The sequence below is a fragment of the Oryx dammah genome, unplaced genomic scaffold (genome assembly GCF_014754425.2).
Source record: "Oryx dammah isolate SB20612 unplaced genomic scaffold, SCBI_Odam_1.1 HiC_scaffold_3, whole genome shotgun sequence".
In the NCBI taxonomy this organism is placed as follows: domain Eukaryota; kingdom Metazoa; phylum Chordata; class Mammalia; order Artiodactyla; family Bovidae; genus Oryx; species Oryx dammah.
Window position 1 is genome coordinate 89,496,806 of NW_024070187.1, and position 13,351 is coordinate 89,510,156.

At 42.7% G+C, this 13,351-nt stretch overlaps 1 protein-coding gene across 3 annotated transcripts in view; it reads right to left on the reverse strand.

Moving 5' to 3' along the window:
- The window catches only part of G3BP2 (G3BP stress granule assembly factor 2), an 86,746-nt gene that overhangs the window by 45,698 nt on the left and 27,697 nt on the right, over positions 1 to 13,351 (reverse strand). Inside the window, exon 1 of one of the 3 annotated variants that reach the window (XM_040237090.1) lies at positions 12,045 to 12,388. The exons of the other annotated variants lie outside the window; for them this stretch is intronic. The gene's annotated coding sequence lies outside the window, so the exon portion shown is untranslated. Of the gene's footprint in view, positions 1 to 12,044; positions 12,389 to 13,351 lie in introns of those variants that run through there. 3 annotated transcript variants of the gene reach the window in all.

The following is a 13,351-nucleotide window of genomic DNA, read 5'->3' on the forward strand; positions in this document are numbered from 1 at the left end:
TGTTTTTTTTTAGGTAAGAAATGGATTTATTCAGATTGAGAGAGAAGCGCAGTCCACAGACGGAGTGTGGGCCATTGCAGAGGGCAAGTGCGGCCAGTTTGGGGTTTTTTGTTTTTGTTTTTTTTACAAAAAAAAGGAAAAGAGATCCAATCACCATCAGCAGGTGAATTTTTTAGAAGAGTAAAATTATTAGAATTATATTAACTGATGCTGATTTTTATTATAGACTTCAGCATAAAATACTTCACTGACATTTTACTTTATAAAGTTTTTCCTTACACCCTCTCATTTCAATCTTATTGGTCTTTGAAGATCAAACAATTCCATTACCACAATTTTGCTGATGAAGTGGGTGTGTAAGAGATGACTTTACAAACATGTTTAAGGACCACACTTATTCTATATAAGTAAGATAGGACCCAAAACTATGAAGACTAGGCATTAGAAGAGAATCAAATCCAAATCCTTAAAGGATTCTCATTTTTCTTAGTGTCTTTACTCATCACAATTTTAACCTTTCAAGATTTATATAACATTTAACCTTTTGAGACATACATAACAAATGTCTTGGACCTGCTACCAATTCAGTTAGTAAGGAAGGATTAGACTGCCAGCAGTATAGTCTGGGCTCTGGAGCCAGGCTGCCTGGATTTGCATCCCAGCTTCATCTCATCATTTACTAAATGTATGACCTGAGTATATTTCCTCTATATGACCTTGGACAGGATGCTTAACTTTTCTGTGCTTCAGTGTTTCTCATCTGTAAAATGGGCCATAAATATCTACCTTATGGTCTTCCCTCATGGCTCAGTGGTAAAGAATCCACCTGCCAAAGCAGGAGACACAGGTTCAACTCCTGGGTCAGGAAGACCCCCTGGAGAAGGAAATGGTAACCCACTCCAGTATTCTTGCCTGGAAAATCCCATGGACATGGGAGCCTGGTGGGCTACAGGCCATGGGGTCACAAAAGAGTCAGACATGACTTAGCGACTAAACAACAGCAATGGTCTCGACCTTATTACAACACTATAAAGATTAGATCTGTTAATAAAAGCAAAACATTTATACCATGCCTGCTGCTGCTGCTGCTGCTAAGTCGCTTCAGTCGTGTCCAACTCTGTGCGACCCCATAGACGGCAGCCCACCAGGCTCTGCTGTCCTTGGGATTCTCCAGGGAAGAACACTGGAGTGGGTTGCCATTTCCTTCTCCAATGCGTGAAAGTGAAAAGTGAAAGTGAAGTCGCTCAGTCATGTCTGACTCCACAACCCCACGGACTGCAGCCTACCGGGCTCCTCCATCCATGGGATTTTCCAGGCAAGAGTGCTGGAGTGTAAACATCAGCACTTCATGTCTGGTTCATGAAAAAGTAAATGCACCAGTTGCTTTCAGCTGATTCCTTTTTCACTGCTCACTGCTTTGCTCTGAAGGAACAACTTAGAGTTGTATGTAGCATTTCATGGTTTTCAAACACTTTCAAAACATTACCTCATTGCAGTTTCACAAGCAATTCACAAAGCAGGCAGGCTGCACAAGGCTAAAAGTGGCCAATTTAGAAAGAGACCCCAGAGTCCCCCATGGCTAATTTAGTGCCACTAAATGATGAACCCCCTTAGCCTTGGATCAAGCCTTCCTAATTGAAAACTGGTTTCTCAAGAATTTCAGGACTCTCTTGGTGCAGCTGGCTCCTTTACAAAGCTTTTTGATGCAAAGAGAAACCTACTTTGGTGAGTAGGATAAACCTCATTCCTTTTAAGGCAGAAGAGGAAAAAGACTATCACGGCCTGAACAAAGAACATAATGTTCATTTCTCCTGAAATCTTTCCATCCATTATCTTTGTGAGACTGGGACAGGCTAGGACTGAAGAGATGTTCTTCCTCTCCATTGAGGCATTGTATTTGAAAGTGTCACACATCCATAAAGTGCATTAAAAACTTGTGCAGCCTGCCCATTTGCTGTTCAGTATAAAATGTAAATAAATGACTGCTATAGACGGTGGATTTTCAGCCATGTAGCTGGTTTAGATCACTAAGTCTTCAAGTAGAGGAGATTCTAAAAGCTACCAAGCTTGACAGAATAAAGGTTGCAAACTCTTGAGAAAACTTCTTCAGAATTTAGAGACAATAATCTCATCATAAATCAAAACCTAAAGAAATAAGCTTGGGATTACAAAAGTAAGCCACCCTGAATAATGGTTTGTAAATTCTAATGAATTCTATCCAATGCTCAGAAAGTTATGATGACAGCTAAAATCACCTCAGGCTAAGTGATCTAAGAGATACAATAATCCTAACAACTAAAGATAATATAAATAAAAGAAGAGTCATCTGCCCTGAGTTGCCTGGAGTCCAGAAAATGATGACTTTGGAAAGAAGCTTCATCAGTGTTTATCTTGCACTGTTCAGGGTAGACTATATTTGGCAGATGGCTACATGGCCTATAGCCATCTCAGGGCTACAGGCTGTGTTTAATTCTTCAGGCCTTTGGCTCAGACAGTAAAGAATCCGCCTGCAATATAGGAGACCCGGGTTCGATCCCTGGGTTGCGAAGATCCCCTGGAGAAGGGAATGGCTTCCCACTCCAATATTCTTGCCTGGAGAATTCCATGGACAGAGGAGACTAGTGGGCTACAATCTGTGGGGTGGCAAAGTGTCGGACACAACTGAGCAACTAACACTACAGCCTGGATATGAGATGCCTTGAAGGTATCCAGGCTTTCCCTGTGGCTCAGCTGGTAAAGAATCTGCCTGCAATGTGGGAGACCTGGGCTTGATCCCTGGGAAGATCCCCTGAGAAGGGAAAGGCTACCCACTCCAGTATTCTGGCCTGGAGAATTCCATGGACTGTATAGTTCATGGAGTTGCAAAGAGTTGGACATGACTGAGCGGCTTCACTTTCACTTTTCACTTTCATGCACTGGAGAAGGAAATGGCAACCGACTCCAGTATTTTTGCCTGGAGGATCCTAGGGACGGGGGAGCCTGGTGGGCTGCTGTTTATGGGGTCGCACAGAGTCAGACATGACTGAAGCGACTTAGCAGCAGTAGCAGCAGCAGTTCTCACTAAGCACTCTGACCCAGAGGAGGGTCCCTGGTCAGTGGATATTCTGTTTATTGGGAAGGCATATCTGCTTCTGTGAAAAGGCATTCTGGGGTCATTAATCAGTCTTCAATGGATTAAGTGTCAACTCCTATCCCTGAGCCAGATTTCCTCATGGAGGGATGAGGGGAAGAGAGAGGTTGTAGCATGAGAAGCCAGAGCTGAGGACCAAATCCTCCCCTTAAATACAGAAGGATGAAACATATGGGATCAAATCCCTTTTTCTTCACTCACTAGTTTTGTACACTGGTCAAGTTAGTTTATTTCTTTGACCTTTAGTTTCCTCATGGATAAATAGCCAACTTTAGGGGACTTCCCTGGTGGTCCAGGGGTCAAGACTCCGTGCTTCCACTGCTGGAAGCATGGGTTCAATCCCTGGTCAGGGAACTAAGATACTGAATGCCACATAGCATGGCCAAGAGAAAAGAGCCAACTTTAGGGTTGTTGGGAGGATTATTTATAGTGTTTAGCACAGTGTCTGGCATGGTAGATATAAGAGTCTGATTCCTGTTATAAAACTGAGGCAAACCTTCAACAACAGGGGACCCCAACACAGCACTTGACAAAGTTAGAAACAGACACTAGCCCAGGACTACCCTCCCTTCTTCCAATCTTCATTCTCCTCTTGGGTCAAATACTTGGTTTGACAGTACAAAGAAACCACGGTAAAAAACTTCGTCTTAAGTAGACAAATTCAGGAGGAGGAAATGGATACCATACCTTTGAAAGCTATTTATCCAACTAGTCTCTTTCAGCAACCAGGCTACAGAATTACTCAGGGCAGTAAAAAGCCAACTGTATGCAAAATAAAATGCATTCATCAGCAGACAGAAAACTTCAAAAAAAAGTGATAGAGCTGGTATGAAACTTCTTCTGACTGGAAAAAGATCATCATAAAAAATCAGGTAGCTGATACACAGTACAAGTATTTTGGCTTTCTTCTGCCTTAGCCAGTTGAGCGCAAAATACAGCCAATTCCTCATGCAAAGTGTCAGCATCAGGCCTTAATTTCACCCACACATTTCCAGGTGTGACCACTTCCTTGTGGGTTTTTGGTTCGCTGAACTCTGGCTTCCGGCAGCAGAACACGCCTCTGAGCTTTACCTCAGCAGGAAGCATATAAGAGGTTTATGATTAAGCAAGAATCTTCTTCATAATCAAAGATTTGTCCTACCCTTCTGACCAGACCATCAGCCTGACTTTATATATATAGATATATATCTACCCTCCTCCTTCCAGGTTGCAGCTCTGACATCTGACTTGTTAACTCGAACCCTCTTGGGTGAGCCCTGGCTGTAGAAATACATTTCCAGGGTCCTGGCAGCTGGCTCAAAACTGACAGAAGCTCTCAATGACATTCTCATATATAGCCGGGCTTCAGAGATCCCAGGCCTGATCCCTAACTCCAGAGCCAGGACCCCAGATTACCCAAGTTGTGAAAAGGGAAAGACAACTTAAAAGTTATTGACCAAATGACTTCTATGCACACGAAAGCAGACCCAGATAAAGTGTGTTCATAAGAGCAATAATGTTGGAAACAGTTTTTCCCTAAGCCACCAAGAGTTGTAGGAAACCCAAGGAACTTTCAGCCCTTTAAATGTCAACAAAAGAGTAATAAGAGAGTTTGGAGGCTTCTCTATAAGCAGAGTTGGGAAAAGATAAAAAAGCACTAAGAAAGACTGTTTCAGATTAAGTAAATGTGACTTCCTTAAATGTTGCTCGTAAACCAGAAGTTTTTAATCTAAGTCTCAGCACATTTTGAAGGGTGGAGATAGAGGATGTTTAGGAAACCATGATTTTGTTCATATGCGTGCATGTATCTTTTTTGCCCGGAAGGTCCACACTGCATTGTCTTCTAAAATATATCTAATCTAAAAGGTTAATAACTAATGATCTAACCACATTCTACTTCAGTGTGTATCATGGCAATAATGAGTTGTTTATTTAAAAGAAGGCTTTACAATATAAAGAAGCTATTCTCATTCAAAAGCCGTATTTAACTAAAATTCTATGCTAATCAGTGACTTTGGCTTACCACATGAAGGGCTGCTAAACTATTTCCTGGTTTTGATGTTGACTATAGTGATACAGGATGTCAAATTGGGGGATACCACACCAAGGGGTGTTGAATTATCTCCTGGTTTTCATGTTGACTTCTTTGGAGGGAACGATGCTGAAGCTGAAACTCTAGTACTTTGGCCACCTCATGCAAAGAGTTGACTCATTTGAAAAGACTCTGATGCTGGGAGGGATTGGGGACAGGAGGAGAAGGGGACGACAGAGGATGAGATGGCTGGATGGCATCACTGACTTGATGGACACAAGTCTGAGTGAACTCTGGGAGTTGGTGATGGACAGGGAGGCCTGGTGTGCTGCGATTCATGGGGTCGCAAAGAGTCGGACATGACTAAGCGACTGAACTGAACTGAACTGAACAGTGTGAAGAGGAACTAAAAAGCCTCTTGATGAAAGTGAAAGAAGAGAGTGAAAAAGTTGGCTTAAAGATCAACATTCAGAAAACGAAGATCATGGCATCTGGTCCCATCACTTCATGGGAAATAGATGGGGAAACAGTGGAAACAGTGTCAGACTATTTTGGGGGGCTCCAAAATCACTGCAGATGGTGACTGCAGCCATGAAATTAAAAGACGCTTACTCCTTGGAAGGAAAGTTATGACCAACCTAGATAGCATATTCAAAAGCAGTTGGTGATGGACAGGGAGGCCTGGCGTGCTGTGATTCATGGGGTCGCAAAGGGTCGGATATGACTCAGCGGCTGAACTGAACTGAACTGACAGTGATACAGGATGTCAAATTGGGGGCGATGGGGTGATGGCTGCACAGGACCTCCCCACACATTTCTTTGCAACTCTCTATTAATCTATCCTTATTTTATTGCAAAAACAGTTAAAAATTTTAAAACATAAGTTCTGGAATCTGGTGGAGTTTTGTTCTGAAACCCAGCTCTGCGTTTATAACTTGCATGACACTGGAAAAGTTATTAAGTTCTCTGAATCTGTAAAAAGGCACAATTGCAATTCCTATCTCATAGACCTGCTATTATGATTACTGTTAGGCCAAATGCTCATAGCCTGGATATCAGCCTTCATTGAGTGACAGATACATGGTTTTCATATATGGTTGTTAAAGTGGAAATTGTTTCCTTTGGGGTAATCTTGGAAACAAAAATCCTTAAAGTGGTAGTAAACAGCATAAACAAGGAACTACTTTTTAGAAATCAGAAGAAAGAAAATCTAGTTTAACAGAGACAGTAGTGAAAAGTGAAAGTATTAGTTACTCAGTCATGTCCGACTCTTTGAGACCCTGCCAGGCTCCCCTGTCCATGGAATTCTCCAGGCAAGGATACTGGAGTGGGTAGCCATTCCCTTCTCCAGGGGATCTTCCCGACCCAGGGATTGAACCTGGATCTCCTGCACTGCAAGCAGATCCTTTACCATCTGAGCCACCAGGGAAGCCTCAACAGAGACCATAAGGGGTTAGTAAAGGAAGGAACACACGAAAGACACACAAAACAAAAGCAGATGAGGCAATTTTTCACAATGTGTACACCAGCCCATGTTTGCTCAGCATCATGGTGTACTTAAGGACTTAGAATCTTCATCTAGATCATTTCTGTTTAATAGTAGACAAAATAATAATGATACTGTGAATTTCACAAAGCCACATGTTTTCCATTAAGGATATAACTAAACCTAAAGCTTGGAAATTGGCCAATATTATGGTTTTTAAAAGAAAAATAAAAGGACATTATATAAGTCATCATTTTTATTAATAGTTTGCTTTCAAGGAGTGTCTATACTAAGGTTTAAGATGGAGGTTTGCTCAGGGCGTGGTGAGAACAAACAGAAGGGGCAATGACATCAACCTGGAGGCTCAGAATTCCTGGAGATGACACCTGAGCTGAATCTTGACATAAGAATGAGCCATGCTTCCCAGGTAGCTCAGTGGTAAAGAATCAGCCTGCAACAGAGATGTGGGTTTGATCCCTGGGTCAGAAGACCCCCTAGAGAAGGAAATGGCTACCCAATCCAGTATTCTTGCCCGGGAAACACCACGGACAGAGGAGCCTGGAAGGCTACAGTCCATGGGGTCACAAAGAATCAGACACAACTTAGCAACTAAACAACAACAACAAAAGAATGAGCCAGGGAAGAAAGTGCAATGGTTGACAACAGCTGTCCCAGACAGAAGGAAGAGCAAGTACAAAGCTGGAGCAATGGTGACATGTATTGGCAAGAAGAGGTAGTTTGGTGTTAACACAACATCAGCTTCAAGGCTGAACCCAATATCTCAAAAAGGAGGGGGGCAGGGCAAGTAGCATTTAAAGAAATTTTACCTTTAAGCTTTTCCACTGTATATAAATCCCAGAAAAAGTATTTGCACAAATACTTTCATCCCAGAACCTACTTCTATGACGGGCAAAGATGACAACACAGAGGTCTAAGAAAAGCTGGGCTTAATCTCCATGAAAAACCTCTGCATTTCTTCCCTATTTTTCTGCACAAACTGAGAAAATATAGAGATTTTAAATATTTAAAAGCAGTTCTTTTTCTTTCTCTTGGACTAGGAAGGGGTCTGATGACCTTTGCTATAAAATGTGGGGTCTTATAAAGGAATCACAGAGGAAGCTAAAATAACATTTAGTCAAAGAAACCCATAGAAGTGACTGGTTTCTGCCAGTTGGCTTAGGGATACATATTTCATATCATTTTTGGAGATTTCTGGTCTGAGGACTAAACATCATTGCTCATTTTATGGGCACCGGAAAGCAGTATCTAGTGAAGGAAGCATATTCATTGGTTACCTGGGTGTTCTTTGGAAGGAATGATGCTAAAGCTGAAACTCCAGTACTTTGGCCACCTCATGCGAAGAGTTGACTCATTGGAAAAGACTCTGATGCTGGGAGGGATCGGGGGCAGGAGGAGAAGGGGATGATAGAGGATGAGATGGCTGGATGGCATCACCGACTCAATGGACGTGAGTTTGAGTGAACTCCGGGAGTGATAGACAGGGAGGCCTGGCGTGCTGCAACTCATGGGGTCGCAAAGAGTCGGACACGACTGAGTGACTGAACTGAACTGATGTTTGTTGCATATATTTAGACGTTGCAGAGCCTTCATTTTTAATATTTCTGTTCTGGCTGGTCTCAAACCAAGACACTGACCTCACACCCCAGTGGCTCTGTGATATTCTGGCTAACAGAGCACAGCCCAATACGCACATCTCCCACCCCTGCTTTCAGAGCCTCCCTAGGAGGAATTAAAGAGCCTCTGGATGAGGGTGAAAGAGAAGAGTGAAAATGCTGGCTTGAAACTCAACATTCAAAAAACTTAAGGGCTTCTCTGATGGCTCAGGGGTAAAGTATCTCCCTGCCAATGCCGGAGGCATGGGTTCAGTCCCTGATCTAGAAAGATTCCACACGCCACAGAGGAACTAAGCCCGTGTGCCACAGTTATTGAGCCTGTGCTCTAGAGCCTGGAAACCACAACTACTGAAGCCTGCATGCGCTACAGCCTGGGCTCCACAGCAACAGAAGCCACTGCAGTGAGAAGCTGCTGCTGCTGCTAAGTCACTTCAGTCGTGTCCGACTCTGTGTGACCCCAGAGACGGCAGCCCACCAGGCTCCCCCGTCCCTGGGATTCTCCAGGCAAGAACACTGGAGCGGGTTGCCATTTCCTTCTCCAGCAATGAGAAGCTGGCGCACCACAACTAGAGAGTAGTCCCCGCTCGCTGCAACTAGAAAAAAGCCTGCACAGCAATGAAGAACCAGCACAGCCAAAAAAAAAAAAAAAAAAAACAAAACCTAAGATCATGGCACATGGTCCTATCACTTCATAGCAAATAGAAGCAGAAAAAGTGGAAGCAGTGACAGATTTTATTTTCTTGAGCTCCAAAATCACTGAGGACAGTGACTGCAACCATGAAATTTAAAGACACTTGCTCCTTGGAAGGAAAGTTATGATAAACCTAGACAGTGTAGATATCACTTTGCCAGCAAAGATCCATATAGTCAAAGCTATGATTTTTCCAGTTGTCATGTATGGATTTGAGAGTTGGACCATAAAGAAGGTTGAGCACCCAAGGACTGAGGCTTTCAAATTGTGGTTCTGGAGAAGATTCTTGAGGAGTCCCTTGGACAGCAAAGAGATGAAACCAGTCAATCCTCAAGGAAATCAACCCTGAATATTCACTGGAAGAACTGATACTGAAGCTCAAGCTCCAAGGAACAGAAAATCTAAACTCTAGCCCTGCATTTTATTAGCTATATGACATGACTATGCTATCTGATCTCTCTAAACTGCAGTATGACTTTGAGACCTACCTAGGACAGAAAGTTGCCCTTCCTTTTTTCTTTCCCTTCAAAAACTAGAGAATTCTGTTTTATTTTTAAAAGCGGTTGTCTTGGAACTATTATCAAGCTTCATTCCAATCTTCTGTGTCCTGTGTCTAGGACTTGTTCAGACTCCTTCGCCCAAGTCACTGAACTCCTTGTCCCCTGGTTCCCTGTTCCCTGGCCATGTAGATTGGGAATGCGATCCCTGCCTTGGATGACCTCCCAGATTTGCTGTCTAGACCACCTGTCAACTCACTGCTGATTCTGGATTTTCCTGCTTGCTGCTGAAAAGCCAAGCATGGCACACAGCAAACTTTTGAGTTTGACCTTCGAGATCAGGTAGGAGTTAGGATTTGGATCAATGGAGAGAATGGGGTTGGGCAGTCCAGCTAGTGGGACATGAAGAACAAAAGGAAGAGGCAGGAAAACACAAGGTATCAGGGAACATGGAGGGGCTTGGAGGGGATTTCTGGAGAGTAAAAGCGCAAACTAGGAACCCACATGCCAGATCCAGCTCACAGTTGTTCTGCTTAGTGTCACAGGGTTTAAAAGATTTTTAATTGGTTGCTAATTTTTTTTTTTTTTGGCTGCGTGGCATACAGGATCTTAGTTCCCTGACCAGGGATGGAACTTGTGCCTCCTACAGTGGAAGCGTGGGGCCCTAACTGAAACAGATGCCCAAATTCTCTTGAAAAAGATAACAATTTGACAACATTGGACCCACAGTCCACAGAAACAATGGAGAGAGCAGTAGATGCTGTCTGTTCCCTTGGGATGGGGCTCCTCCCTCCAGTCTCTGTAACCCCCACTGCCACCAGCTTCAGGTCTTCATTTACTGACCTGCCTCTCTAGGTGATCAATAATTATTTAGTCAATTAGAATGGGAGGTAGAGAAGAAGAAGAGGAGGAGGAAGAAGAAAGAGAACCCCCCTATTAATAATACTAAAGTGTTATATCAGTGGGATGGAGTGGGAGGTGAGGGAGAGATTCAAGAGAGAGTGGACTTATGTATACCTATGGCTGATTCGAGTTGATGTATCGCAGAAACCAACATAATATTGTAAAGCAATTATCCTTTAATTAAAAAGCAAGAAATTTTAAAAAATGCTAATGAGTTATATCAAATCCTCACACTGTACAAAAGTACAAAATGTTGTATGTCAACCATATCTCAATAAAGATATCTCAATAAACTGTGTCTCAATGAAAAAAAAAAAGAATGAAAAAAATACTAGAGTGTGTTCTTGGAAGACCTCCAATAGCAGACCAGTAAGTGTGGACTATGGCCTGGGGTGAGAGGTAACCACAGGCATTTTCCCACATAGTAACACAATAAGATGAGTGCTTGAAAATATTTTAGGTACAACTTGAATAAATAAGCACATATATCAAGAGTGCGTACTTTAAGAGACACTGGCAAAGCCAGGCCCTCCAACCTTTCATATGCTGTGCAGTTGGGAATAAACAACAAAAAATAATGCTAAGAAAATGAATAATTACAGAAAAAAGAAAATCTATTTTAAAGGTAAGTATATCTTCATACCTCACCAAGTTCCACGAAGAATTTAAGATGACACTAGAAGGTAGGATGAGCTGAAGTGTGAAGTACCACATCCAGAAATAACAGCTGGAGGGATTTTCAGAAAGTATGAGCATGAGGTAAGTGAAGCAATGGAGGCAGCTGGGATAGCGGGACACAAAAGAAGGCCAGACTTTGAGAACGGTCAAGACTTAGGGACAGCCAGAATAGCCCTATGGCTTAAGGCCCAGTGCCCGGGAGGCTCTCGTGGGGCTGAGAAAACACAAAGCAATTGTTTGGGAAGGGACGTGGTAATACTCATCAGCACTTTCAGGGCCTCAGCAAAAGAGGCTTCAGGCCTAGAGGGAAAGTGAAATTCTTGGAAAAAAAGACAAGCAGTATTCTGGTGCCCAGGAGGAAAGGTGGTACAACTGTAGCCCTTGCCAGGTACCACAGGCTCAATTCAGGCCTACCCAGGTTATAGCAGTAAGACTCAATTCTAAGATCTGTGAAACTGTGAGGCTTCTCGGTTGCTACCATGATCATCTCCTAAACAAGTTGAGTCCAAGCCTGGAGGTGTTGGGTGTCCAAGGTCTCAAGTTTGTTTGTTTTTGGCTTTTTTTGACTGTGCCATATGATATGCAGGATCTTAGTTCCCCAACCAGGGATTGAACCTGGCCCCCTGCAGCAGAAGTGAGGAGTCTTACACCACTGAACCACCAGGGAAGTCCCCAGGTCCTAAAGTTTAAGGCAGGAGTTGAGCTAAGAAGTCCAAGGTGAGCCAAATCAACTTGGATATCCCCAGAAATTAGCCAGAAACATGGGAAATAAGTTGAGCGTGAAAGAGAGATTTGGGAGCCAAAGAATTGAAGCTAAGGAGTGAGTTGTAAGACAGAAGCACAGGTGACTCTCACAGCCTGAAGTGGAGCTGCAATTAAGGGATGAAGGGAGAGGAAGCAGCTACCATAGTCGTCAAAGACTCACAGGAAACATGGGTAGAACAGAATCACTTAGCATCGCAGAGGATAAGAGGACAAGAAGTTCAAACAAAGGGCCTCTTAACAGTCACTTACCAAAGAAAGGACACACAGCACAGAGACTGAAATGATGTCCAGAATCCGGCTGGTAACCTTCAAAAGAATTTTCACAAAACCAGATCTCAAGGAGTTAAGAGTAGGATGTTAGAGGCTGCCAAACAAATCGGTTGGTATTTATGGTAGTAAAGTTTGAGCTGTGTTTGTTTTGGCTGTGGAGTTGCTAGGCTATGACAAGCACACACTGAACTCCTGCCCCACTACCCGCCTTTTACGTCAGGAACTCTAAGATATCACCTGAATTACTCAGTCTTCAGTTCAGTTCAGTTCAGTCGCTCAGTCGTGTCTGACTCTTTGTGACCCCATGAATTGCAGCACGCCAAGCCTCCCTGTCCATCACCAACGCTCAGAGTTCACTCAAACTCATGTCCACACCCGGTCCTAATTAATAACTGTACTGGTCGTATTTCTTCTTTTTTGATGTGGAAGTCAATGCTTCTCTAATTCCATCTCTGGTTGCCAACAATCCATCATGGAGTGGGCTGTGTTAAACAAAGGACCATGGGGCTCATGCCTTTGAGAACAGAAAAGGGGTAACCAAGCAGCAGACTATGAAGAAAGGGATATGGTCTTCCCCTCCATTTCATATTTGTTTTTACTTGCCAGTGCCCAGCGGCCTTGGCATAAAGCACTGAAAAGTGTAAATAATGCAGGCATGGCTGACAATTGCCAGCCTTCTAGCAGTTGTCCCCAGCCATCAGTGTCATCATGGAAAGAGGACTAAATCAGGAATGCGGACACCAATGGGCAGGCTGCTAATTTTATAATTGTAATCCTTTTACACAGTTCCCTCTTTGCATGCATGCAAAGGGTAACATGAAGTTGAATTCACATCATTTTCCACATGGTAGGTGCTCAAATAGACGTGTTTAAGTAGTCAGGAAATGGTCACTTCTAAAAAAAAGTTAAGGAAAAAGAAACACGACTCCCTTAAAAGGTAAAAAACTTACATTCGGACTTTATTTTCATCCTCTTTAAAAACACAAGTGGATTGGGCTTTTTCATAGGCAGTACCAAAACCAGAAACCTTAGTGAAAATTTTAAGAAAATTAATATAAAGTTAATGTATTTTGCTGAAATATTTATGGACAAAATGAAATGATATCTGGTATTGAATATAACAAATAACATAGGGGAAGTAGGTAAGAATACAAATAAAATAAGGTTAGCTTTGAATTGATCATTATTTAAGCTTGGTGATAAATATGTGGAAATTTAATATAGTAACCTCTCTACTTTTGTTTGACATGTTCCATAAGATAAACTTTGTAAAAATAATACTTTTA